The sequence below is a fragment of the Phyllostomus hastatus genome, unplaced genomic scaffold (assembly GCF_019186645.2).
Source record: "Phyllostomus hastatus isolate PE091 unplaced genomic scaffold, TTU_PhHast_1.1 phas_scaffold_93, whole genome shotgun sequence".
In the NCBI taxonomy this organism is placed as follows: Eukaryota; Metazoa; Chordata; class Mammalia; order Chiroptera; family Phyllostomidae; genus Phyllostomus; species Phyllostomus hastatus.
Genome location: NW_025334042.1, coordinates 38,289,469 through 38,312,745, shown reverse-complemented (window position 1 = coordinate 38,312,745; position 23,277 = coordinate 38,289,469). Strand labels below are relative to the sequence as shown.

Here is a 23,277-nt window from a genome sequence, read left to right as displayed (position 1 = left end):
AAGTATGTAAATGGTACAACCATTTTGGAAAAGAGCTTGGCTGTTTCTTAAAAACTTATGCCTGCATTTATCATGTGATCTATCCATTTTAGTCCTAGATATTTATTTAAGTGAAAGTCAAGGTATATACATAGATTTGTACGTGCATGTTCAATGCTGCTTTATTTGTAATAGGTCCAAACTGTGCAAACAACCCACATGTTCATACGCCAATGAATGGATAAACCAATCATGCTCTATAATGGAATACTACTCAGCAATTAAAAGGAATGAGCTGTTGACATAAACAACATTATATATTAATTTCAAAATAATTTCACTGAGTCAATGATGCCAGGCACCCCTTGAACAAACAAGAATACTGTGCGATTCCATTATATAAATTCCAGAAAAATGTAAATTAATCTGCAGTGACAGAAAGCAGATCAGTGGTTGCCTGCGGATGATAGGCAGTAGGACAGGGAGAAGTGAGCGGGAGTTGCAAAGGAACAGGAGGAAACTTTTGGGGGTGATGCATATGCTCATTATCTTGATTGTGGTGATGGCTCCAGGGGTGTCTGCATATGTCAAAACTCATCAAATTGTAGACTTTCAATATGCAGTTTATTGTTTATTGTGTGCCAGTTATGCCTCAGTAAATCTGGAAGAATAATGCTAAAGAAAAATAACTAAACTTTTAATATCTTTCCATTTCAGAGATACCTATCATCAAATGTTATTCTGCTGACTCCTTTAGCTATTGTTTAGAGGATCATAAATCCTTAACTCTTATCTGTGTGACTCATGCTCATCACACTAAACACTGTTGCTTTCATTATAATACTAAGGACAGCTAATACTCATTAGGAGTTTTCTGTTGAACAGGGCTATGGCAATGCTTTGTCTAATATTATCTCACTTAATGCCCAGGAAAACTTCCTAATGTAGGTACTATTGTTCATTCCATTTTACATAAGAAGAAATCAAGGCTAAGAGGTTATGAAATAAGTCCAACACAAAAACACAAGTGTGAAGAGTCCTTATTCAAAACCAAAAAGAGTTCTCCTCCTGCACTCCTTCCTTTCTACTGGTAGGACATAACCACAAATTAATTGGCAGAAGCAAAGAATTAATGCAGAAACAGGGGCATGTTGCTGAAAGCTGTAGCTGCTGCCCAGGCTCTTTGTTTGACTCCCTGGCCCTCCCTCTATGACACTAATTCTTGACTTCAGCTTTTAATTCCCCGGAGCAGACTTCCTGCTCATGTTCTCGATTTCCTATTGATCTGGTTGTCTTCCTCAAACGTGAGCTTGTTGCCTTTATGGTCTTTAATACCTGCCCATGCAGAGCACTTTGTCTGATGACTTTGCTTTTTAAAAAAAATGTTTTTATTTTTAAATTATAATTGACATTCAATATTACATTATTTTCAGGTGTATAACTTAACAAAATGATTCCCCACCCCCAATAAGTCTAGCACCCACCTGGCACTGTACATAGTTATTACATATTATATTCCCATGACTGCTTTGTAGCTGCTAATTTGTATTTTTTAATCCCTTCTTCTTTTTCCCCATTCCTCCAAACTCCTTCCCTTGTGGCAACCATCAGTTTGTTCTCTATATCTATAAGTCTGTTTCTGTTTTGTTTATTTTTTTATTCCGCATATGACATTTGTCTTTCTCGGTCTGACTTATAATAATAGCCTCTAAGTCCATCCACATTGTTGCAAATGGCAAGATTTCATTACCTTTTTATGGCTGAGTAATATTCCATTGTATATATGTACCACATCTTGTTTATCCACTCATCTGTTGACACTTAGGTTGCTTCTATATCTTGGTGATTGTAAATAATGCTGCAACGAACATAGATATGCATATATCTTTTTGAACTAGTGTTTTGGATTTTTTTAGATAAATACCCAAATGTGAAATTACTGAATCATATAGTAGTTCTATTTTTAATTTTTTGTTGACACTCCATACTGTTTTCCATGGTGGCTGCACCAATTTACACTCCTATCAATAGTGCATGAGGTTTCCTTTTCTCCTCATGTTGTTGTTTATTGATTTATTGATGAAAGCCATTCTGACAGGTGTGAAGTGATATCTCATTATGGTTTTAATTTGCATTTCTCTGATGATTAGTGATGGTGAACATCTTTTCATACGTCTGTTGGCCATTTGTCTGTCCTCTTTGGAGAAGTGTCTATTCAGGTCCTCTATCCATGTTTTAATTGGATTGTTTATTTGCTTGGTGTTAAGTTATATGAGTTCTTTCTAGATTTTGAATATTAACCCTTTATTGGATGTATTGTTGGTGAATATCTTCTCCCACTTTGTAGGTTGCCTTTTTGTTTTGTCCATAGTTTCCTTTGCTGTGCAAAAACTGTCTGCTTTGAATACACACACCTGCCAGATTTTTCCAGGTAGAAGAAATCTGTGCACAAGGAAGGGGTGGATTTTGTCCAAGATCAGGATATGAATCAAAATCTCTGCAAGGGAAACAGAGTGAAAGGACAAGGTAGACAGACAAAATAAGGGGAATCAGGCCAGGGGATTGGCAGGGACTCGGGCAGAATCCGGGTTGAAAGGCAACATAGTGGCACGACTAAATTTGCTGGAGAGACCACAGAGCAAAAGGGCGTCAGTGGGCCCTGCTGAGTGCTAGACAGGAAGAAGTGGCAGGAAGAGAGAGCAGAGTTGACAGAGCAGCCTCTGAGGAGCTCCTGAAGCATGTCCTCAAGAGGCAAGCTGTCCACCGATGCATCGAAGAGCTGATGGCCTCGGGCCTCGGGCCAGCTTTGCCTGGATTGACAAGGGTTGCCAGAAGGCCTTAAAAAATATGGCTTCACAGTCTTTTCACAGTTCTGCCAGTCTCTTAGATTATTTTGGACTCTCTCTCTTTTTTATTTTTAATCAGTAGGAGAAAAAAAAGATTACAATAAAAACCATATGGAGTCCTCTTCTCAGGCTGAAATCCTTTGATCTTTTCTCTAAACCAGCCATTTTCAACCTTTTTCATCTCATGGCACACATAAACTAATTATTAAAATTCTGTAGCACACCAAAAAATGTTATATTTTTTATAGATCTGATAAAAACAGGTATAATTTTGATTCATTTGTAACGGATGGCTATTGTTGTGTTGGCTGGTGTCATTTTTAACTTTGACAGTCTAAGGGAAAAAAGATCAGGGCCCCTGACTAAATAGTCAGGTGTTGCATGTTTTAAAAATTCTTGCAGCACAGCAGTTGAAAATCGCTGCTCTAAATAGAAGAAAGTAACTTTTCCACTCTTCAAGAATCCAAACATTTTCTAGCTTCTAGTTGAACAAATATCTCAGGTAATATACTATCATGATTCAATCCTTCGTTTATTTGTTCAGACACAAATTGAGCACTCCCTGAGTACCAGTACCTATGCCAGAAACAGACAGTACCAAGAATAATTCTCAGTCATTGCAGACCCTGATTCCACAGTCCAGGAAGGGAGACAATTAAAGGACAGTGCACAAGAATTTTGGGAGATGCAGGGAGAAATGTTTAAGGCAGGGGTGGAAGTACAAGAGAGAGGGAGATAAAGGTTCAAAGGTTCAAAGGTCCTGAAAGAAGTGACACTAAAATTGAGAAGAGTCATTCCTAGTTCTCCCAGTGACAAGAAGCTTTCTTTTACACAGCTTGGAGATTCTAATATCTCAAATTTTGCCAGGATTGTTTTCTGGAAGCCCTTGTTAGGCAAATTCATTTTTTTAAAAAAGAAAACCCCACAGAACAATATAACTTAAGCAGAATGAAAACTCAACAGGGTTTTTAATACAGACTTAAAGTGGTTTGGTAAGAGTAGTCAATACGGAGAACTTGTGAGCCAAGGACCTGGAATGTGGTCAAGAATTTATTAAATTAACAGCTTTCAGGAAAATGGAGGTGCTCATTCATTCATTTATCCTCTCATTCATTCATTCAATATATAAATAAATATACTCCTTGCCAGTCAAGCTACTAGATAATGGGGATTCAGAAATATTTTTTTACAGGTAGACCTTTGTTATCTATCGTTTGACTTTATGGAAGATATTTATCCCATGCCAGAGTGGTCAGTCGTCACTGTTGTCACGGCTGGCTACTGTTCTAGGTGGTTCAAATCAGCATAGTTTTGCTCTTTGGTTATTCCTAAAGTGATGCATACCAACAGAAGGGCCTTGGCCCGTGGACATTTATGTTTGTGAAGATGCAATAGAAGTAAATGTAATATAATGAACAAAGGGCGTATTTGAAAGTGCTGCTGTTGGTTGCTAACTTTAAGTGATAGAAAATTACTATGTTCTTGTAGGTATAAAATAATACATTTAAAATTTATTTTTATCTAAGTTCTGTACATCATCTTATACAAATGGGTATCTTTTCTGAAAGTCTATTTTACCTTTCACTTTGTAAGGGGATATTCATTGCACTGTTCAACTTAGGATGCTGTGCTGCCAGTTTTAGAAGATTGTGGTCTTCATGCTCTATGCTAATCCACTGCATCAGGCTGAAGCTCATCTGACAGGAAAACGTGGAACAGGCCTTATGGAATGATTTTGGCACTACACACTGAAGTGGAAAATATGCCCAGGCTGCAAGAAAGTCTGGCTTGACTGCTGTAGAAGAGACGGCAACTGTCTGAGAGACAATAGTATAGGAGAGTCCTGGCATTTCTGTGAGAGACCTGCAGGATGGCACTGTACGCTGAGAGGGGCAGGGTCATGTAACTGAGTGTGTTTTCACAGAAGCAAGAGGAATGGCAGCTGCACAAGCCAGGTTAGAAAAAGAACACTACCACTGATCACTACCATAGCTGCCTTTGTGATCCAAAACACTTCATGTGCAAAAATAAGATGCCAAATGAAGAAAGATTACTTACTTCGGAGGGTTTTCATCTGAAGCGTAGAAAAACCCTTACACCTGTAACTGCTTGTGTATGTCAAACCGAAACGGGCCATGAAATGGCCCTCCATTTGATGTGGAAAGGTTTTGAATCTATTCTATGACAATTTTGGTAAAAATATACCTGCTTTTATTTTTTTCTGTATATGAGCCTGTTTGGTGAGAAATACTAGTTTTCTTTCTATTTTTTTTTTTTTGTGGGAGGCTTGGTTTTACTTTTAATATACATGTAGCTCTGAGCTTTGTCACTGAAAAATGTTTAGCAATGCTGATTTCTAGGAAAAAAGACAATGATCGTATACATATTTTGACTCAAAGTTAAAAAAAATGCTAGGGACTCTGTGACGACCTCTCATGTTGCTCTTCCTGTAATCTATGTGGCTTTTTTGGAAACATGAGAACTCATGAATGTTTATTCCACTGGACCCAGAAGTCTAGGATAAAAATAAAATTTGATTAAGGGAAAGTGGGAAATATAATTTTATACTTCCTCACTTTGCCAAATAGGGAAATTTTATAATAAAAGAATGTTCACAGAGTGAGGCCCGTTAGACCCCACAGATGAAGATCCTGTGGGTTGAGTGATGGACTGAGCATAACTGAGAAAAGTGAAGCATCTCTCCAGCCACGTAGCCATATGGGAGGATGAACTGTATGCAGGCGTGTTGGGACAGGAACTGTATTTCCCTTGCCCTTCTAGTTATGGCAGAGAGGGTGCATGATAAAGAAAGAGCTAAAATATTATTCAATTGTCAATTCCTTTGCACCAAAGAGCATGATCTCCTTATGCCTAGCATAGTTTCCAACACATAGTAAGAGGTTATTGTGAAGTTGAACTGGATTAACATTCTGGGTTCTATTAGGAGTATCAAATATCAAAATTAGCTCTACATTTTGAAACCAAGAAGAGGCAGAGAACTGTGTAAGAAGTGTTGACTATTTGCAAGGAGACAAAGAAATGAGCCCAGTGAAAGTCAGTAGCTAGAGGACACTCCTGAGGTGTTGGTGGTGCATGATGATCCACAGGAACAGTGGTTGCTAGGGAGGGCACATCCAGTGAAGCATAAGTGGGAGCAGCTGAAGTTTAGGCATTTTCTGAATAGGTAACTCAAGACTGCTCAGCAGCATGTACAGAAAATGCATATTAGTGCATTCGTACTAACAGCTCAGCACCGGGCAAAGTGTACCATTCTGGGGCAGCTCTGGCCAGCTCTAAGCTCTTTTCTAGGTCCTCAGAATTTGTCTGTGTCTGATAGCACACAAATCTTGTGAAACTGTGTTAACATAAAAAATTACTTTAGATTGTCCTTCCCATATTCTTCTCAAATCCATACCCCACCACTGTCTGGATTCTGTTCTAGTGACTTGTATCAACACTCTCCTTATAAACATTGTTCTTTTCAGTTGGGTGTTAGGTAGACCACATCACAGGGATTATATTTCTATCAAGAACTTTGCATCTCGTTCCTGAAAGCCATATAAATAGTACACCCCTGTGCATGCCCCAATATATGCTTCCTGCCTGGACCTCAGTTTCTAGCCCCCGTATCAAGACCTCCTTCTATATGGAGAAAATTACCAGACAATGTAGTTAGAATCCCAGCCTAAACTGGTTACTAAGAAAACCATCTAGTCAGGAGAATTTTAAGAAGTCTGACTCCTTTTTCTACTATGTACAGATACATTTGTTCCACTTATTTTCCTCTTGTAAACCAATCATGACCCTTGAAAAGTATTTTTGTTTTGTTCATTTGTTTAACTGTGAAGCTTCAGAGATGTATTTTTAAAAATGTATTTTTTTTTATTGTTTAGAGCACAACTCACTCTTTCCCCTTCAACTCCCTCTCCTTCTTTTCTGAAAGCAATTTCCAAAGGATGTACATTAGAAATAGCAAGCAATCTAAGCATAAAAATAACCAAAGATGTTTTCTATTAAGACTGTGTTAAATTATTAGGAATGTAGTGGATTAAAACAACACAAACTTGGTTGTTGTTGTTGTTGTTTTTTGCATTTGTGAAGATGTCAGAGGTCTCAAAATCGAGGTGTCAGTAGGGCTGCATTCCGTGTTAATGGAGGCTGTAGGGTAAAATCCATTTCCTTAAATTTTCAAGCTTTTAGAGGCTGCGCATCCCTTAAGTTATGGGCCCTTCCTCCATGCAAAAAGCCAGCCACATGGCATCTTTAAATCTCATTCTCTCTCTCTCTCTCTCTCACCCCTACTTCCATCATCACATCTTCTCTGACCCTGACTCTCCTGCCTCCATATTTTCCTTATAAAGATCCTCATGATTACAATAAGTACACCCAGATAATCCAAGGTAATATCATCATATCAAGATCTTTAACTTCACCACCTCTGCAAAATCACTTTTGCCATACAGAGTAACATCTCCACATTTTGGGGGATTAGGATATAGACGTATTTGAAGGGCATCATTATGTGGCTCTTTTTGATATTTACTCTCCTTGGACTTCTGTTAATTCATGTTACAATGGATAATGGACTTCTGAAGAAGTTTAGTTAAATATTTTTCATTAGATTTTAGCCAATTAGATTCATTTCACATTTTACTGAGCCCATATACAAAATAGTGCATTAGATGCCAAATAATTGTAATACTAAAACAATCATGTATGAGTGGCATTTTGATTTTTCCTTCCACAGAATGCTGACAATTATTTTATTAGCTGTCAGAGTTAACGTATTGATATGGTAAGGGTCTGAAAAATGTTAGAGACTGTCAGTTTATTGTTAAGACCTTAATATGTTGAGGTCTGAAATTGCAAAAAGTAAGATGCTTTATATAAATTAAAATGTTGAGCTATCTTAAATGTCAAGAACTGTTAAGGGTTTAAGATTTCTCTAAACTTGCAAGTGAACATGTTAACCTACCATAGTTTTATTGATGCTGTTAGAAGACATGAGGTTTCTGGGTCAGAGAAAATGGATAGTTTATTGTAGCACTGGCAGTAGCCAGAGTGTCTGCATTTTTTGCACTGATTCCCTGGACCCCAGGTCCCATTCAATGATGCAAAGAGGTCTGGGTGATAATACCTGCACACTGGTGGGCTATATCACATGAGAGGAATATTGAACTTAGGGAACCTGAATCTTTTATAATAAGCAGTACACATGCCTTCCCTTTGCTCTAGAGGGAGACATGTTCTATCTTCCAAGGTTGTTTGCTATATAAAAATCCTTTAAGGTACAGACTGAAAAGAAGAACAGTAAGTGTCTTGCTCACAATACAGACAGGAACATCTTTATTTACTTTTCAAAATATTTTAACTGGTTTTACAAAGAGGGAGGGAGGAAGAGGAGGGAGACATTGATGTAAGAGAGAAACATCAATTGGTTGCTTCCCATATGCACCCTAACTGGGAATTGAACCCCCAACCTAGGTTTGTGCCCTTATGGGGAATCCACCTCCAATCCTTTTGGTGTATAGGTTGACGCTCCAACCAACTGAACCACACCAGCCAAGGCAGCATCTTTATTCTTAAAAACAAATCCTTTTAGGCATCTATACTTTAATGCTTCTTAGAGACCTCAAATTCATTATGTATTGAATTAAAATATTATTCTATTTCTACCAAACTCATTCTCCTTTATTTTGTCCTAATTAATGGAGCTGCTATCTACTCAGTGTCTTAAACCTGAAACCTAATATTTATTCTAGATTCTTCTCTTCCCCCATGTATAGCTATAAATACTTCTGTTTTAAGTAATCTGCAGCTGTCTGTTTTCTCTTTGTCCCCACTTGCATTAATAAAATTAAGGTTTTTTCACTGTCTATTCTGACACCAACCTCTGAAAACTAGTAGAGCCCTGACAGGTGTGGCTCAGTTGGTTGGGCATCATCTCACAAAGTGAAAGGTTACTGGTTCGATTCCTGGTCAGGGCACATGCCTGAGTTGCAGGTTCGGTCCCTGGTCAGGCCACATATGAGAGAGGCAACTGATGGATGTTTCTCTCACATTGATGCTTTCTCTCCCTCTCTTTCTCCCTCCCTTCCCCCAAGTCTAAAAATAAATAAATAGTTTATTAAAAATAAATACTAGTGGATTTTCCTAAAAATCCTACCCTCAAAAATATTCCTACCCTCAAAAATATTTTATCATTCCTACCCTCAAAAATATTTAATGCATCTCCATTTTTTAAAATGAAAAAAAAAAAGGGTATAGTGCCATAGGAGTTAAGAGCCTAGAAACTCAGGGTAAAATCTCCTGCCCCGAGTGCACCAGTTGTTGAGAGAGGGTGCTGCAGAGGTCCTGGCACTATGGCTGGGAACATCTTGTCACAGTCTCCACACGGTGGGGATAAAGAAAACACCCTAGGGCTCCATGCATCCTGGCTGACCCATCTTCCCTCTTCCTACACTACGTTCAGAACCTAATCACAACCATCAGCTTTGAAACCATCAAGAGTAATTTAATTTCATCCTTTAACTCTGTTTATTTGTTTTAGTACCTAAAGAAAATCAACACAGCCAGGTAATGCCAAAACTCCACATACATATAGCTCTGTATATCTCCTTTCACCACCCCATGACCCATTGCTTTTCAATACCACCCACACCTCTGTTCCGTCTCCTGGGACTCATAATCAGCAATCAGGAAAAATTCCTCATATCCTAAACTTCTGTGCACAATGCCTTTACTGCCAAATCCCCATTACTCTTTATTTCACCAGGGGAAAAACCTGGTTCACACCTAAAGACACTGCCTCCTCTTTTAACCCATACCTCTTATTGTGTGGAGGAGGTTAGATGCCTTCCTTGCTCCTCATTGCTACTTTCAGTCATTCTTCCTGATTATAACCCCAGCTTCAAGTCTGAAGTCATCACATCACCAAACTACCTATTACCTTCTCCTTGCTGTTGCCACTCTCCCTAATTCCTTGAAGATTTGAGTTCCTGGCTCACGGTCACTGATTCCAGCATCATCTGTCATAACTCTTAGTGATTTCATTCTTTTTGAGGACAGTCCTACTCTCCTGCATTTCTTGGCCTTCTTTGTTCCAATGACCTATCTTCCCCTTTACCTCAGCCCCTGGCTCTCTTGTCATGGACAACTCTTCATTATGACTAATAATTACAGACTGTCTACAGTCTGAATTCAAGTTCCTATTCTCTGATCAACCCTCCTATTTTCTAGCTCACTCCTCACTCCAAAATTGCTCCCACCTCATAGGTATGGCTTGCTATTCATTGATCTTATCATCTTATCACTGTGATTTACCCTTTCATGCCCTCATATCCCTTCTTTCCTAGTTTATATTCAGTGGTCTGATGTTGGAATAGTATAAGCAAATGAAACCAGGTAGTGTTTGCAAATGTTTGTTTAATATTAACTTAGAGGAAAGGTCTATCACTGTCTGGGGATAAGGTGGAAGAGAAATAGTCAAGCTTGTTCCCTATGGTTCAGGAATCACATTTTGGCTTTAAACTTGTACATTTCACAGAGGAGAATCAAAGTTTGCTAAGGAGCTGGATCTTTAAGAAATAACTTAGTGCTCCGGGATACTGACATATGCTGCTTCGGGGAGGAGAGTAGTTGGTCTCCTAACTGCATGCAGTTCTCTTTCTGAGGGACTCTGGTAAAGACCCTTCTCCAAGAATTTAGTAAAATTCCAGGGATATTTTCGTGCCCCTTATGGATTTAAGTCACTGGCTATTGTATAGTTGCCTACCCTTGATGGTGGCTTTGGGAACTAGGGAAACCTTAATGCAAAGGAGGTGACATTTGAACTTGACTTTGAAAAATTAATAGGAATTTGCCTGGAGTAAGAGAAGAGCTTTTTCCTGGTAAGAAAGATAATTACCAGCAACATTTTTTTTCTGTTTCATAATATTTAGGAAAATTTAGACCTCTAGTCCTATATATTCATACATCATATGTTTATAGCTCAAAGTAAATAGGATTAACTAGATAAAACCTAACTCATGAATCCTTTTTTATATGTGCAAAGTAAATATTTTTAAGAAGGTTTGATTTATTTACATTTTTAATTAAATGAAAATTACAGATAAAAGATGCTATACCACTCATCTTCCTAGGAAAAGAAAATATTGCAATGTAATTAAAAGGATGCCTCACATTATAATTAGATTTAAAATTTAATTATGACTAGAATACTTTATCCTTATGTACACTGACACCTTATTGATACATCACCTTTAAAATATTTTTATTATATTTACTCTAAGATCTTAATCTGTGGACTAAATAAAATCCTTAGATTCCTAAGAAGTATTAGAAATCAACGCAGAATACAATGTGCTCTTTTTTTTCTGGAAAAATATTGTATTTTAGAATTCCTGTTATAACTGTTGCTAAATCTTAGTACAACTTTTAGATGAAAAACATTCTAAAAATCCCCAGCAGATATGGGTTAGTATAATAACAATTTTTGTAGCTAGAGAGAGCATCCTTTGGTTCATACCTGATGGAGTTACTGCATTCTACAGGAATTTCAATACATATACACAATCTCATTTTCCAGAAAGAAAAGTCTTCTTATGGAATGTCGACTATATATACATAAATGTACCACAGCTATTTGAAGGAATCTCTTCTGCAGGGAGCTCTGGTTAAATACATTTGCTATAATTAACTTCCTGTGGCACAATTTGACACTTCTTGCAGCTTAGAAAACAATAACTTTCACAGTAAAAATGATTTAGTTACAGCATAATGTGCACTGTAGAAATGTTTTGAGATAAAGATCCCCAATATGCAATTATTATTAGCTTGATTTGGAAAATATTGTGTGGTAAGAACTATTTGAAGAATTGCCACTTTACCTTATCTGGTGTTGAAGAATGCACTTAATATAAGTTGGAAGTCTTTATTCATGAGTCAAAGTCTGAATTCATAGCCTTTGTGGAAATCTTTATTTTAAAATACTTGTTTGTTAAATAATTTTTAAAAATATATCAAAAACCATGTGCTGAGTATTTACTAAATTTTGGATAATATATGGTGGCTCTAATTTAACCGCAGTTATTAAATTGATTGATCTTTATAGTAGTAAAAATAAAATGCTTGCTTTTATAAACTCATGAGTAAAAATATAAAACAACAAATCTGATCATCTTAAATAGACTCATTTTCATTGTACTGAATTTGAACTTACATGCTTCACTTAGCCCCTCCTTACTGAACCAATTTACACCAGACAACTTCTGCTCCTAGATGAACTGAATTTCTACAAATGGCCTGCCTCTGTTGTCTGCTGTGTAGGCAAACCTTTCATTGAAGTCCTTATATCTTTTGAAAGGACTTCAAAGGTCCATTGACATCCAAAACTTTCCTTGAAGTTAAGTCAAGTTTTCCCTGTTTTAGGGCTGCAGGATTTCATCCAGAAAAGCCTAGGTGGTTAACAAGGAAAGAGCATGTTAACCTGGTTGGATTTCATCACAAGTGGAATTTGGTCTGACAATTTTGGCTCCGTTAGGGAGTTTAAAGCATATTCAGCTCTGGAAATGATAAAAGGATTCCCCTACCTGGTTTTATAGCACAATAGCTGAAAGACCAGCAGGTATTTCCAAGCATCTTTTAGTGCACATCCCAAACTGCTACACCAGCTGGATCTTCAGTGAATGAAATAACCCTGCTGCTAAAGCATTTGAGTCCCAGTCAATGTCGTTGGCAGTAAAATCCAGGTGGCTATGCAAATTGGTCATTTCCTTAAATAGTAATTTGAGTTTCAGTAGGTGAGCCCTGCTAATAATGACAAGCAACATTTGTGTAGCATGTTTAAATTCACAGACCAACTTTTATGTATAATATCTCAGTTAGTCTTCACTAAAACCCTATGAGATGAAGTAATAAAAGTTCAGAGAGATGAAACGGTTTGTCCAAGGTTTCACAGGTAGTAACTGGTGAGCCAGGATTTGAACCCAGACACTTGAAGCCCAGACATAGTGCACTTTCCTTTACACTAAGAGTGCCTGCTACTGTGGATGATTACTGATTCATAGATTTTGATTCAAAGAAACAAGAGCTACTTTGTCTTCTTTTGGAAGTCCTATTTCTATAGGTCCCTATGTGGAAATAGGATAAATTATCTTTTGAACTCTGGGTTATTATTACTAAGTCTTCCTATTTTTAAAGAGAACCTGAGCCCTGGCTGGTGTGGCTCAGTAGATTGAGTGCCAGCCTGTGAACCAAAGAGCTGCTGGTTCGATTCCCAGTCTAGGGCACATGCCTGGGTTGCAGGCCAGGTCCCTAGTAGGGGGCACATGAGATACAACCACACATTGATGTTTCTCTCCCTTTCTTTCTTCCTCCCTTCCCCTCTCTCTAAAAGTAAAATAAATAAAATCTTTAAAAAATAGAGCAAGAAGCTGAACTTCAGATTTATGTGGAATCCATCCCAATTTTTAAATTTTGACAACTGTGTTAATATGGGTCACTGTTCACAACTCTGTGTCTTTTTCTTGTAGTACAATTACATATCTATTAGTTTTTAGCATGTAACTGTATAGGGCTTCCCAATAGAACAGATACAATACATTTCACTCACCTCATTGCTTTTGAATTTGGTCACATTATTTGTACTGCTCAATAAAATGTGGAAAAACATGAACTGTTGCTTTAAGAAGGACTTTGATCTTTTACCCCACTTGTCCTCTTGCATTTACCTTAAGAAAGTTCTTTCTGCAGTCCTAGATGGAAGAGACTAGAACCTTACCTTCAGTTTGTAACCACGTAAATCCTAGCAGAAGCCAGTGGATTCCTGTTGAACCCAAGAGAGCCCAAATCAATAATCAGGCCTGTGAGCGAGGAATGTTTGTGGTTGAAGCCAGTGAGGTTTGGAGTTGTTCATTCTGCAGCAATTCCTGACCAACTGGAACAATTTTTGATACTTAGTTTTACTTTGTTTTTTAAATTAAATTTATTGGGGTGGCATTGGTTAAGAAGATTCTATAGGTTTGAAGTGTTACCTTTCTATAATACACGATCTATACATTGCATTGTGTGCCCACTGCCCAAAGTCAAATCCTCTTCCATCATCATGTATTTATCCCTCTTTGCCTTTCCTACCTCTCCCCTCTTTCCCTCTGGTAACCACCATGCTGATGTCTATATCTATGAGTTTTTGTTTCTTTATTTTTTTTGTTGCTAATTTATCATTTTCAGTTTTATATCCCACAAATGAGTGAAATGATATGGTTCTTAGTTTTTCCTGACTGACATATTTTGCTTAGCATAATATTCTCAAGGTCCATCCATGTTGTTACCAATGGCAGTATTTCATCTTTTCTTATGGCTGAGTAGTATTCCATTGTACAAATGTACCACATCTTCTTTATCCAGTCCCCTACTGAAGGACACCTTGGTGTTTCCTTTTCTTGGCCACCATGAATAATGCTGCTAGGAACATAGATGTGCATATATCTTTGTAAATAAGTGTTTTCAAATTTTTTGGTAGATACCCAGATGAAGGATTGCTGGGTCAGTCTTATGGTAGCTCTACTCTTAAATTTTTGAGGAACCTCCGTTGAAACATTAACAAAAACATTGCAGTGCAAGTAAAATAAATCCATAGACTGCATGCAGCCTGTGGGCCACTGCCTGAGTTTTGTGAGATGGATTTTGGGCAGTATCTTTGCAAATCCTAACATTTAGACCTCTGGCGAAAAAATTATGTCAAACGTTGGGTGCATGTGATATTTAGAGAAAAGAGGCTGTTAGTTTAAGGCCTGACACCTAAACAACCTCTGTGCTCCTTGTCAGGAGAGAGATATAAACTAAGGCATATAACTAATTGAAGTTGTGGGAGTAAAATGGGAGACTTGTCATTTCCTTGGATTAACAGGATCAACCTACATTTTCCTCTGTCAGCATTTTTTAGTACATATAAACCTAATCCTTAGAGAAGGTATTTGTTTTGTATCATCCATACTTGTTACAGGCAAAGATTTTTAAAGTCCCTGAGAAAAGTTAGATGATTTGGACTTACATTTATCATTTCATTCTTCACTCTGAAAGAAATCTTTGTTGCTGAGAGAAATATCATGCTTACTAGATCTTGGGAAATTCAGTCATTTATTTTAGAGAGCAAACATCCCCTGGGGGATTAAATAAGATTTACCTCTCTGCAGAATTCAGAAGGAAATCAACACAGGCAGACAAACACCCAGAATGACAATAATCTCCAATCGCAGATGATAGCGTGGAGATGCCGCAGTTGTAGGCTGCAAGACAGAATGAGTCACACAAGATCCTTTGGGATCAGTCTGCCTCCCTTTAAGCAAAGTTTATCTAGCCTGGACATGTCCAGGACCCTTCATTTGAGCCATATCATTTTTATGAATGTTTAATACATCAGCAGAGGACAGTACTGAGAGCACATTTGAGCATGAATAGACTCCTTATCGATCCCTCTCAGCTTCCCCAGGCTAATGCAGCCTAGTCTACATATTTGCCTATTCTTTGACCAATGGAACCTGTATAGAAGTTAGTTACCCAGACTTTCATGTGAGTCATGCCAACAGGTTCTGAGTCGAGTTAGCAGGTCTATCCTGCTGCCCAAATAATGGTTTGTTTTATTTTGATTGTGATATGTGCCTTGAAGGAAACATGGAGGGTGATGTGCGCTGTTATTATAGACCCCAAGTAGACTGTGATGTCAAGGGAAGATCAGTGAATAAATGATGTTTAAATGGACACCTGAAAGAAGGGTGAGTGGTATCTATCCTGAGAAGGGATGGGGTTATAAGATTATGTGGAATGGAGAGAGAGAGAGAGAGAGAGAGAGAGAGAGAGAGAGAGAGAGAGAGAGAGAGAGAGAGAATAAAATTCTGTGCTAGTATTTAAGGGATTTAAATAAGGTTTAAAATAGTACCCCATGAGATGATTCTGGTGTCTGCCCTCTGTCTAATTTGGAAGCAGTGTTCTATGACATGAATAGAAAAGAACATTTGAAGAGGTTAAATATTGTTGCACAAAGTGCAAAGTAAAATCAATAAGTATTATGGTTAAGAGTCTGGAAATGAATATCAAACAGACAAGGTTTAAATCACAGTTCCCTATTTCCTAGCTTTGTGACCTGGGGCAAGTTACTTGTTTAACCTTTCTAACCCTCATTTTTTCTCATCTTCCAAACAGGGAAAATAATGAATATCTTAGAGTACTGCTATAAGGATTAAGTGAAACAATAGATGTAAACTGTTTAGCACTGTGAGTACAGATTGAGAGCATTCAGATATTGGTAGCAGAAAGGTGAGCAAGTTCTGTAGATGGTTGAACCTCAGGGCACAGTAAATGGGCACTTTAGTTGGTTATAATATTATATTCATAAAGCTCTACTCTATGTGTATAATCAAGTCATTTTTAAGAATTCAGATCTGCCCTATAAATTGTTTTCTAAAAATTGTCTCGTAAGCAGGTGTGCTAGTTTTCTAGGGCTGCTGTAGCAAAGTACTGCAAACTGTAGCTTGAAACGACAGATATGTATTCTTTCACAGTTCTGGAGACCAGGAGTCCAAAATCAAGGTATTAGTGGAGCCATGCTCTCTCTGAGAGTCTGAATAGAACCCTTCTTTGTCTCTTCTTGGCTTTCTGGTGGCATCTACCTTGGTGTTCACTGGCGCACAGCTTCGGCCCTCCAGTCTCTGCTCTCCTCTACATGGTGTTCTCCCAAGTGTGTCTGCTGCTGTCTCTGTTTCTCCTCTTACAAGGACACCTGACATACTGGATTAGAGTCTACACTAGTAACTTCATTTTAACTTGATTACATTTGTGAAAACCTTATGTGCACCTGAAGTTACATTCAGAGATACTGAAAATTAGGACTTCAGCATATCTTTCGGAGGGAAACAATTCAACTCACAACAGTAGTAAATAAGTGGTTACCTGGAAGAAAGAGCTTGTTCACCTTGATTGAGGTGTCCCGTTCTTTTAGTTCCTAGAGTTTTACACAGGCCTGGATTATTAAATTAGGGTTCTGAGTCTTTCAAATGTATTTTTTCTCAGTTTTAATTCTTCTTGAGCATTGTCTTAGGCATTGTCAAAATATTCTTACCTCTTATGATAAAGAGGGTTGAGGAGATCTAAACACTGGAAGTTAGTCATGTTTAAAACTAATTATACCAGAGACAGGATGATATAAAACAATCTATTAGCTTGAATGTAGACTTTTAATATAGCTCATTTCCATGGATATTATTGGAAGGTCCATGTTTTTAAGATTAACCCTAAGGTAAAACATTGAGTGTTCCTGCTTTGATGGAAGATCCTGCTATACTGCATCCTTTATTCCATGGGTGTATTGGGGTGCACATGTAGATTTTATACTGATGAGTTCTATAGGGATAAAAACAAAGGTATGAAAATTGATTTAGGATTTTTAAAACTAAGAAATCATCCTTTTCTGGGCCAGATAATATTTAGAATGTTTTAATCATATGCAGAAAAAAATTCCATACCCACAGTGAACAGCATAGTCAAAGGGTTTACAATACTCTTTTACTCTAGGTTGTATGCATTTGCCCATGTGGTAGTAGATACCTCATCAGTTTGCTCATGTCCTGTTGTCTGATGGTGGGAACCTCCCTGTATATCTGGCATGGCTCAGCCATAAGCAAGGATGGGGAAGATGGAGTGATGCTTTTAGTCTACAGCCATGCCTGGCTGGGAAATTTGGGTCTACCATTCAGCAAGCAAAATGGGTAACCTGGTTTCAGTCCTTCCCATTCCACCCCATTTGGTCCATTAAAAAGAAAATGTCCCCTTTAAATTCTACTCATATGAAAATTCTCATTTGACCTCAAATGTGAGGGACAAAACCTTTCTCAATAGATGAGAAAGACTTATATTAAGTTGGGGATTTTCACATATTATTTATTCTCCCTCAGTGCAGATATTTTACTGAGATGGGCAGAGTGATTTCAGTTGAGAAAATGGTCACAATCTGTGTTTTCTTAGGAAGGAAAAAACATTGCATGCAGGAGCTTGGAGATGTAGTCCCCAGACAGAGATTTTCCCAAGGATTCCCCTATAGACATAATATGAGAAGACAACACCATTCCAGCTGCTCCGCTGCAATGCCACTGGGACAAGATTTGTTATCCTGAAGACTTCACCTGTGGGTCTATTAGTTTACTTAGCTTGAAAATTTTAAAGTCAGAAGTTGAACTCTAGAAGGAATGATAAAGGGAGGAGGGGTTTAAAACTATCACTGTTGGTTTAACTGGAAAAAAGAAGAAATCCAGCCTTCTTACCTAGGACTTGAGTTATCTTCATAATTGTTTCCTTATCCCAGTCACAAAATCCTCACCATTGTTTTCAAAGAGCTAGGTGAATAAAAATAATGCAAAATAAAGATAATCATGTTTTTTGGGGGGAAGGCAAGGGGATTCAGAGATTAAAATAAGGGAGATAGGCAGTGTAAGGAAATAATAAAGTGAAAAAGAATTAAACTGGAAGGATTTCAGTTTAAATAAACAATGGAATGCATAAAAATAAGAAATTGAATAAATGTGGCTAAAGTATAAAATTATGAATAAAAGTAATTTTAGTTTTTGGTAAAGTTATATGAAACCATTAAACTTGGAAATAAATTAGAGGAAAAGAATAGAGGATATATAAGAGAAGCACTTAAATGTTGACATATCTAGAGTTAATAAAATCTAATCGTTTTTAAAATGTTAAAAGTTAATAAAATATTTTTGTCCCATTTTCCCTCCTTTATTCCCCTCTGCCCTGCATACCCCCTCCCACCCACATTCCTCCCCTTTAGTTCATGTCCATGGGTCGTACATATAAATGATTTGGCTTCATCACTTCTCGGCCTTTTGGCTAAGATCAAGTGTAGTATCTGTTCTTGTCAGTTTAATAAATTCTTTGGCTTCTACATTTTCTATACTATTCGTAACCTCTCCCATCTATTTTCTACCTACCATTTATGCTACTTATTCCCCATACCTTTACCCTCATTCAGCCCCTCTTTTGGTATTTCTAATTCTCCTATCACAGTCTTCCATATCCCCTTTAACCATTACTAGACGGATGTATTTTAGAAATGTTCCACAAAATACATTGCCTGGGTGCCTAAATACTGCTTCCAGAGGAAAAGGATACCACCTAGAACTAAGAGGGCATTAGCTGACCTTGATCAGTTTTCTGAGTTGATTTTTCTTTGAGTCAATTATCTGGAAAGAAAATTTGCCAACCAGTGAAAGGAATTTCCTAAATTCTAAAGGACTTTTCTTAAATTATTGGGAACCAAAGTTTAAAGACCAACAAAGAATAAATCACCGAGTAAGAAAGAACTCAAGTTCTAGTCCAAAGTAACACCCTTTCACTCAAACACTCTTTCTACTAGGGGAAGGGAAAAGAGAGGAAAACAGAAGAGAAAGACAGAAGATGAGACCCTGGCAAGTAACTAAAATACTTTTTATTGTCAAATTTAAAGACTCTCATTTTCTCTTCACCCCACCATTTGCAGCAGTGAGGACTCCAGAGCCAGAAGAAGTGAATGAAAGAAAATATACATGATTATGATCCTCCCACTCCATATCTACACTTACCTACAAAGGGAAGTATGTAGACGAGGGTGGGAAGAATATATTTATAACAGTCTCATAAGATTCATATGTCTGCTTGAGTCATGGATGCAGCTTTCGAAGAACCCTTTTAATCTCAATATAACAACTGAAATACTCAAGTCTTGCAAAGAAAATTAAATTTTATACTTGTCAATCAGAATTACAATTTCAGTGACATTCACTACAAAACTAAAACTGTTGATAGTTTAGATATGAATTAATTACTTACATCTCCAACTGATCTGACTATAAAATTGGAAAATCATAAGGTAACTGACTAGATAATTTTAATCGGCTGATTGAATATCAGCCAGTGAAGTGGTACCTGACTGTGTGAATGATTGAACAATAATTTGTGGGGGTTTTCTTTTTTTTCAAATTCAAAACAGAAAAGTTATTAGTGGCCTTCAAATACATTTTGATTATTATTTTGAAGGTTATATTTGGAATTTTTGGAAGCTTGTTTGTGTTTTTTATGTGCTTATAGAGCAAAGGGCATAAGCCAAAATCAGAAAGTCATTTGTGTACTTCAGAGATAAGCTAAATGTAAAGCTCAAAGGTTATGCAAATGTTTCTGTAGTTATATTTGGTTACTGCAAAATGAAAACTTTTTAATCTTTCTTTTATTTTGGTCATTCTTTGTTGGGAACCGCCCTGACTGGTATCAGAAGCTGAAACCCCCACCTAGCTAAGGCTAAGGGAACACCCTTGGAACTGTAAGCCAGCAAGGAGACAAAAGCTTATCTTCCTGGCAGGAATGCTGCTTCTGCTGCTTTATTCATAACTGAACCCCCAAAAGCTTGGTCGGTTAGCCAAAGATGGGTAAGATTCCCCACGGGGGGAATGACCTAAGCCAGGCACGATCACTTTGGGAGGCCCCCAAAAGAAGGACTTGGGGGGCTGCAGCAAAAGGGGGTGATGGACCCTCGCTCCTCGGCTTTGACATAGCCTGAGTTCTCAGCGTCTGGGAGAAAATCTCCTTATCTCTCAGTTACCTAGTTCCCTTGCTCCACCTAAGCCTGAAACAATGACAGGGTAGTACAGCTCGGTACTGAGAAGTGCGGATTTCCCGGGGTGATCAGGCCTAAGAAAGAATATGTAAATTACTGTGAAACCTTCTTTGTTTAGAATGCTCTCAGTTGAATGAGAAGGGTCTTAGGAGGAAGTTAGTTTGTTCCTCAGTCTTACAGCTCTTTGACCCCAACTCAATAGACCAGCAGAGTTCTTTGTTTTCTGTAGTTCCTTACTTCCCCTAATGAGTACTGTACTTTACCTGAATTATTATGCAAAATGAGCCCAATAAAAGCAGGTATGGACGGTAAATCAGCGCGCTCCCCACTAGGGAGGGTGGCCATTTCGTCCCTACTTCCCCACAGAAACTAGTTTGTCTCTGTGCATGTGGTGTTCTTTCTCGCGTGTTTATCGTCGAGCCATCCACAGCGTTCCGTGGTCACTGCTGGCCGGTGACCCATGCGCAACAATTCTTGAAAATAGAACAATGGGTTCTTTTTTAAAAAATTCAAGCCAGATGAGTCCTCAACAAACATGAACCCTCCCATTTTATCGGTCACATGTAAAAACCAAAACCCAAAAGTTTAAGTGAATTTTTAAGTATATTTTATTGATTATGCTATTACAATTATCCCATTTTTTCTACCCTTTGTTCCATTCTGCCCTGCACTCCCTCCCTCCAGCATTCTTCAACCTTAGTTCATGTCTGAGGGTTGTACATATAAGTTCTTTGGCTTCTTCATTTCCTATACTATTCTTAACCTCCTCCTGTCTATTTTGTAACTACCAACTATCATTTGTGCTTCCTATTCCCTGCACCTTTTCTTTCATCCTCCCCTGCCTCCACTCCCACTGATAACCCTTCAAATGATCTCTGTTTCTGTTATTCTGTTCCTCTTCTGATTGTTTGTGTCTTTCATTTTTGTTTGTTTTTTAGGTTCAGTTGTTGATAGTTGTGAGTTTGTTGACATTTTACTGTTCATAGTATTGATCATCTTCTTTTTCTTGGATAAGTCCCTTTAACATTTCATATAATAATGGTTTGGTGATGATGAGCTCCTTTAACTTGACGTTATCTGGGAAGTAGATAAGGTAACTCCTTTTCCCTTGCTGCTTTTAAGATTCTGTCCTTATATTTAATCTTGGGTAATGTAATTATGTTGTGCCTTGGGTTAAGTGAATTAATCAAAGTTACACAGCTAAAAGTGGCAGAGTTATATTGTGTAAAAGCCTTTCAGTGTGTCTGTGGCATTCACAATAAGATTTAAACTCCTTAGTTTAGCACCTGACAACTTGTCATAATCTGCCTCTTCATTCCTTTTGGCTTTATCTCTGTCAGACTCCCACATGTAATGTTTTCTCCAATGATACTAAGTTACTGTAATCACCCAATTATCTGTTATATTATGTTTTTCATATATAATTAATTCCCTAAAGGGTCACATGTCTGTCCTGATTTGTCTAGCTAACCACTGTTCTTTCTCTCTTGAGAAGCTTTCTCTGACTCACTAGATACACTTCCACACCCACTCTCATGGTTTCTGTGGCAACTCTACATACTTCTATCATGATCTTATCACACTCTCCTTTAAAAGTGCTTCTCTAGATCACAACTCCTTGAGTTCAGGAATTATGAGCTACTTGAACTTGTACAACCATAAATACAATAATGTTGATAACAATTGTAGTTAACATTTATTAAGTGCTTATAATGAGTAGGCATTATTCTAATTGTTTTATTGGTATTAACTCATTCCTAAATATAGCATTTGGCACAGAAACACTCAATATGTAGTTGGTGGGTTGCATACAGGGATGAGTGCTGGAATGTTGGCCTCAGTAAGTTCCAATCCAGAGATTTGGGTAGATTCTACTTCTGGTTGTCTAATGTCCAGATGGCTAGAAGCGTACATGGAAGGCTCTTTGGCTGCCCTTCTGTGAATGTTTGAATCTACAAGTTAGAGAAAGTAGAGCAGTACAGCAGTAGAGCATAACCAAACCTTACTGATGTGGCTGCAACTGTCATGACTTGGCTTAGAAATGCTAGATACTCAAGAAGGTAGTGATGTCATGGTTTATTGTAGAAGCTTTCCTGATAAATGGAAACCACTTCTTGACTGGCCAGGCTAATGTAGATGGGTAGCAATTTTACACCCTAAAATTTATGCCAATTTCTTCATGTTTGCAAGACCTTATATATAAAGTAAAATGATCAGAATACTTCTTTCTTTTGCCCTTGATTCTCCGTATTTTAGAAAAATTATGTATTTATAGATCTGGGGAAAGTATATAAAGAAGGCTTACATGTACAGTATGATTCTTATGTATCATCATACATAGATCCTTGACCAAAATATATGGTGTCATTTTTTCCTTTTAATATCTAGCAAATAAAGTAGAGTGAATGAAATCGTATTGATGAAAACCAGCACACATTTAAAATGTTCAAATGTCATGGTAGTTAAAATAATGTGCTAATTTTCAGTTTTAAAAGAAAGGTTTCCAATTTTGCTGATGTAGCCTAGAGCAAGAATCAGAGCATGGACTTTAGCAGGGTGGTCCATGACCCTTTGCAATGGTGTGCAAAAATCTTTATTTGCATGCTTATTTGTAGGAGAGAAGGTCTGGGGCTTTTATCAGGCAGTCAAAGGGGCCTGTGTCTCTCAGATGATTAAGAACCACTGCTGTCAAGTAATTTTAGCCGTCCAGTTTGCAAAATGCTGTAATACGGGTTAGAGAGCCCACATTTTAGAAGTATTACTTTCAAAGGCAAAATTCAGTAAGTTAAATAAACTATATGC

General features: G+C 37.6%; 1 pseudogene; it reads left to right on the top strand.

The window, feature by feature from the left end:
• Positions 1 to 18,696: 18,696 nt before the first annotated feature.
• On the top strand, positions 18,697 to 18,797 carry LOC123813163 (annotated as a pseudogene).
• Positions 18,798 to 23,277: the final 4,480 nt, after the last annotated feature.